The following is a 6160-nucleotide window of genomic DNA, read 5'->3' on the forward strand; positions in this document are numbered from 1 at the left end:
TACCGGGTCGGATCCCCCTGTATCAATCAATCAATCAAATGTATTTCTAAAGCCCTTTTTACATCCGCCGATGTCACAAAGTGCTTTTCAGAAACCCAGAGTTAAACCCCAAACAGCAAGCAATGCAGATGTAGAAGCACGGTGGCTTGGAAAAACTCCCTAGAAAGGCCAGAACCTAGGAAGAAACCTAGAGAGGAACCAGGCTCTGAGGGGTGGCCAGTCCTCTTCTGGCTGGCCAAGATGTTCAAACGTTCATAGATGACCAGCAGGGTCAGATAATCATAGTAGCCATGGGATTCACCTGCTCAACGACAATGTACAGATACGCTGTGGCATTCAAACGTTGCTCAATTGGTTTCAAGGGACCTAGCGTGTGCCAGGAAAACATTCCTGCACGATTACACCACCACCACTAGCCTGTACCGTTGACACCAGGTAGGATGGTGCCATGGACTTATGCTGCTTACACCAAATCCTGACTCTGCCATCAGCATGACGCAAAGTCGAACCAGCCAATATTTTTCCACTCCACAATTGTCCAGTGTTGGTAATCGCGTGCCCACTGGAGCCGCTTCTTCTTGTTTTTAGCTGATCGGTGTGGTCGTCTGCTGCAATAGCCCATCTGTGACATGGACTGACGCATGGACTGACGAGTTGTGCGTTCTGTGATGCCGTTCCTTCACACCACTGTTGTACTGCACCATTATTTGCCTGTTTCTGGCCCACCTGTTATCTTGCACGATTCTTGCCATTCTCCATCAACCTCTCTCATCAACAAGCTGTTTTCACTCTCACAGGGCTGCAGCTGACTGGATGTTTTTTGTTTTTTGTACCATTCTTGGTAAACCCTAGACACCGTCTTGTGTGAAAAGCCCAGGAGGCTGGCCATTTCTGAGAAACTGGAACCAGCACGCCTGGCACCGACGATCATACTAAGCTCAAATTTGCTTAGGTCACTCGTATTGCCCATTCTAACGTTCAATCAAACAGTGACTGAATGGCTCGATGCCAGTCTTCTTGCTTTATATAGCAAGCCACGGCCACATGACTCATTGGGTGTGTAGGAACGAACCATTTTAGTGAACGGGGTGATGTACCTAATAAACTGGCCCCCGAGTGTAGGTCTACATGGTCTGCCTAAATAAGTTCCAGTTAATTATGGAAGGCTATTTGACTTGGGCAAGCTGTTTCAATGATGTCATTATTGCTTTGTAGGCCTATGACAGTCATGATAGTAGGTAGCCTAGGCATTATAGGCTATATGCTATAGCTCGTTAACATTTGTATTTACGTTTGTGATACAGACATCCTACTGTAGGCCTATTGTAGCATTGCTGTCTGACACTAATTTGGTCTTTCCACTGAATTATAGGTTGCACTTTTTGTTTAATTTCACATGTTCTGAACCCTCTAATCCCCTATCTAACCTTTTAACGAAAGTTGAGTCACTGTGACCTCTCCCGACCATTGAGAGGTAGACCTAGACATATCAGTCTGTTGGAGCCTGGTAGGAAGATCCAAGGCTGCCCTCCCCTCCCTCCCTCCCTCCCTCCCTCCCTCCCTCCCTCCCTCCCTCCCTCCCTCCCTGCCTCACCCCCTCCCTCCCTACCTCCCTCCCTGCCTCACTCCCTGTCCCCATGTAGCCTCAGCACCTGTTCTGATGACCATGCACTGTCAGGTGTCTCAAGGACATACAATAGCTCTCTCTCTCTCTCTCTCTCTCTCTCTCTCTCTCTCTCTCTCTCTCTCTCTCTCTCTCTCTCTCTCTCTCTCTCTCTCTCTCTCTCTTCTCTCTCTCTCTCTCTCTCTCTCTCTCTCTCTCTCTCTCTCTCTCTCTCTCTCTCTCTCTAGCTCTCTCTCTAGCTCTCTCTCTCTCTCTCTCTCTCTCTCTCTCTCTCTCTCTCTCTCTCTCTCTCTCTCTCTCTCTCTCTCTCTCTCTCTCACAGTGGCAATCATGTGCCCTCTGAAACAGACAGGGTGCTGTCTCTCTGTGTGTGTGTGTGTGTGTGTGTGTGTGTGTGTCTGTGTGTGTGTGTGTGTGTGTGTGTGTGTGTGTGTGTGTGTGTGTGTGTGTGTGTGTGTGTGTGTGTCTGTCTATATGTGTGTGTGTCTATATGTGTGTGAGAAAGAGAGAGGGTGAGAAGGGTAGAGCGGTAGAGAGAGAGAAGGGTAGAGCGAGTGAGAAGGGTAAAGAGAGAGAGCTAGGGAAAGAGAGAGAGAGCTAGGGAGAGAGAGAGAGCTAGGGAGAGAGGGAGCTAGGGAGAGAGAGAGAGCTAGGGAGAGAGCTATGGAGAGAGCTAGGGAGAGAGAGAGCTAGGGAGAGAGGTAGGGAGAGAGCTATGGAGAGAGGTAGTGAGAAAGAGAGAGCTAGAGAGAGAGAGAGAGCTAGAGAAAAAGCTAGGGAGAGAGCTATGGAGAGAGCTAGGGAGAAAGAGAGAGCTAGAGAGAGATAGAGCTAGGGAGAGAGAGAGCTAGGGAGAGAGAGAGAGCTAGGGAGAGAGAGAGCTAGGGAGAGAGAGAGCTAGGGAGAGAGGGGAGCTAGGGAGAGAGTGAGCTAGGGAGAGAGCTAGGGAGAAAGAGAGAGCTAGAGAGAGAGAGAGAGAGAGAGAGAGAGGGAGAGAGCTAGGGAGAAAGAGAGAGCTAGAGAGAGAGAGAGCTAGGGAGAGAGAGAGAGCTATGGAGAGAGAGAGAGAGAGCTAGAGAGAGAAAGAGAGCTAGGGAGAGAGCTAGGGAGAAAGAGAGAGCTAGAGAGAGAGAGAGAGCTGGGGAGAGAGCTAGGGAGAAAGAGAGAGCTAGGGAGAGAGCTAGGGAGAGAGCTAGAGAGAATGAGTGGGTGAGCACTGTATGTGTAACTGGACTACAGTGAACTAGAGAACGAGTTAGATTGTGCTTGTGTGTGTGATTATTTCTCAAACGTGTGTTTTTCATTTCAACATTCTGTCTCTATTGATATACTCCTTGCTTCCCGTCTCAGTTTGTGGTCCAGGGTTTAACTCATACTCAGTGCATTTAGCCTCTATCCCCCTCTGCCACAGCTCGACTTGCTGGTCTGACTTAAATTTGAACTTTGTCGATTCAGGAAGCTAAGGATATATTTATAAATTATATTTCAATTAATCTTCTCAATTGACCAACTCAACCCCATAGCCTGTTACTCTCTATCTTCTCTACTATTTGTTAGTGTTTAGCACTTTAGAGATATAGTGTGCAACCCAAATTACACTATTTAGTGCACTACTTTTAAACACAAGTGGTGCACTATAAAGGAATTAGGGTGCCATTTGGGATTTGGGACACGGCCATATACCTCTGGGGATGAGAGTCAGTGCAACGTCAGCTGGCTGGCTGTCTGTCTGTCTGTCTGGAGTCAGTGCAACGTCAGCTGTCTGTCTGTCTGTCTGTCTGTCTGTCTGTCTGTCTGTCTGTCTGTCTGTCTGTCTGTCTGGAGTCAGAGCAACGTCAGCTGTCTGTCTGTCTGAGAAGAATGCCATTCTGAGGGTCATTCTTTTCATAACAGTGCAATTTGATAACCACACATCGACACAAACAGACACAAGTTATGTCAGAAACATTTAAAGATTTGTGTATGTGTGTGTGTATGTGTGTGTGTATGTGTTTGTGTATGTGTGCACGTGCGTGCATGTGAGTGTGCTTCAGGCATACAGACTGTGATGTTATAGACTGACCATAATGTTCTTGGAACAGGATGGTTACTCCACTCATGAGACAATCCCAGAATCACTGTGATGTCAACTAGTAGTATAAAAGACGACAGTGCCCAAAGGGTCATTCGAGCACAGCTAAGGTAACGATGAAATACTCATTTGTTAACTGCCTTCAATTTCTGGTACATAGCTCCTCCTCTACTTACAACACCGGATCTGCCCGTCACATTCAGTTAAATATTCTTCAAACTCTCCTATCCTTTTCAGTTTGCTGAAGCCATTGACTGCACAAGCTGCAAGAAAGGTTCAAACTTGAGAAATGGGTCTTTGAGCCTTTAAGAAATCCCTCACAGAAATGTTCTCTGACACCTGTACTTGTTACCCTATCTAATAATGTCATTCATGGTCATCCTCACTGATATTAACTTGTAACTCTGCCGAATCACGTCATTCATGGACACTAACGTGTTATTCTAACAAATTAAATTAAATTATGAACATTCCCATGTACGCTTTACGTTGTTCTTATAGATACTGTAGGCCCGCCTGAAATTCTATCAAAATGTATTGCTGACTGTTTACTATCTATGCTGACTGTTTTTAATAAATGTTGTGTTGTTGCCATGTATTTCTGCCCCACTGTGTTGTGATATCTGTTCTCCTTGTGCTCTAACTGTTCCGCATTGACTTTTGTGTTTGTCATATGTCCCTGTCCTTCTGTGTCGTGATGTCTGTCTTGTCCTGTGATTTCAATGTATTTTTTAGCTATTTAATTTTTTACACAGCAATTCCAAGTCGTCACTGGCCAAGCCGTCATTGTAAATAAGAATTTGTTCTTAGTTGATTCGCCTGAATAAATAAAGGTTAAAACGTTTTATAATAATAATATGACAAAAGGGTAAGGTAAGGATGACATCATAAATGGTCACATAGGGTAATCTGAGGGTAGGGGATGAGAGGGTGACTGTCTGTATACAATGATGGATGTTTCACCATTAGAGCAAATTGATGGCATTTTTGTTTTGTTTTGTTTAGTTTGTGTGACATTTTGGGGGAATTATAGTTTTATCTTTTTCGAACATCTTTATTTCATTCATATTTTTATTTCATTCATCCAATTCATTGTTTCCTAAATTCTTCCAGTTCTTTCAACAATTTCAATAGTGCTTGATCTTCTGTTTCCTGTTTTAAAACGATGTGAGGTAGCAATCTGCAGATAAGCAGTATCAATACATGGTGTTCAAACTGAGACCTTGTAGAGTTGATGCATCAAAAAGGGGTCTAACAAGTCTTACAGTGCATAATAAAAGATCATGAGGGATCATACCTGTTGTCTTTAAGTAAAATGTTACCAATTTATCTGATGCCTTTATAACATCACCATTCCACCTTTCTCTGAACGGATCTGTTGAGATCTTGTGATGGTAAACACAGGATGGGTCACAGTTGGTGGTTTGCTGTGAGCCTACCTGTTGAATACTTCATGGGATAACCCCGACTCTGGGAACCTGATGCCGTGAGGCCATCAAGAGTGTGAATACCCGAAAGCCATTGGAAAGTTGAGGCATTGGGTTTCACAATGGCATTGTCGTAACCCACATGCTTCTTTTGTTGACTGGTGTAACCTCATTGAGACAAAAACTCACAAGGATGAATGAGTCATGTGAATGGGTTATTCTTAGACAGTACAATTTTATCTGACATTGCACTGTCTGTCATCAAGCACAATCTTGATTCTTTACAGTGTGACTTTATTGAAAGTCACAATCTGAATATGACATGGATTCTGAATGGAAAAAGACCTACACATAAGCCATTCTCCCTCCCCTCCTCGTCACCAGAGCAATATAGTTGGTTCATGAGTTGGCCAGTATCTACTGTACTTTAGTGAACACTAACCCTCTGCATGCCCAATCAGGTTGCAAGCCTCCCTATGGCACATGCAGTTCAAACGTGTTGTGATAAAACAGTGGAACACACTTAACATTTAGACAAGAATGACATTAGCCAGGTCAACCTTGACAATAGTTTAGTGACTGCAATGTCGAGGCAGCAATCAGAGGAACACTGTACGAAACAGTATATTATGTGTGTCTGCAATTATCATGTTGTGTCTCGCTTCTTACGTCACAGTGTTTTTGCTGGATATAACAATGTCCATCCAGGACTTTGGTACTTCTACCCTCAGCTGATGATATAGAGTCCTTTGTAGGCCATGAAAAAAGCATTGGATTGGTGGAGGCATCGGCTAGTGGGAGTTTCCACCATAATGTCTTACACTACCCATTGTCTTTCAAATCAGCGAAGTTAAGTGAAGAAGTGCACTCTTTGGGAGGAAGGACATATAATTGGGACATCTGTTGCATTGCTTTTCTGATCATGTGTCTTCTCTGTACATTTTCTTACATTAAGTGATTGGTTGAATTGATCCCAAAGAGCGGAAAATGTGTGGACTACTGTACCAAAATAATCATGTGATATCTATAAATAAATCA

Source organism: Salvelinus alpinus, chromosome 9 (genome assembly GCF_045679555.1).
Source record: "Salvelinus alpinus chromosome 9, SLU_Salpinus.1, whole genome shotgun sequence".
In the NCBI taxonomy this organism is placed as follows: Eukaryota; Metazoa; Chordata; class Actinopteri; order Salmoniformes; family Salmonidae; genus Salvelinus; species Salvelinus alpinus.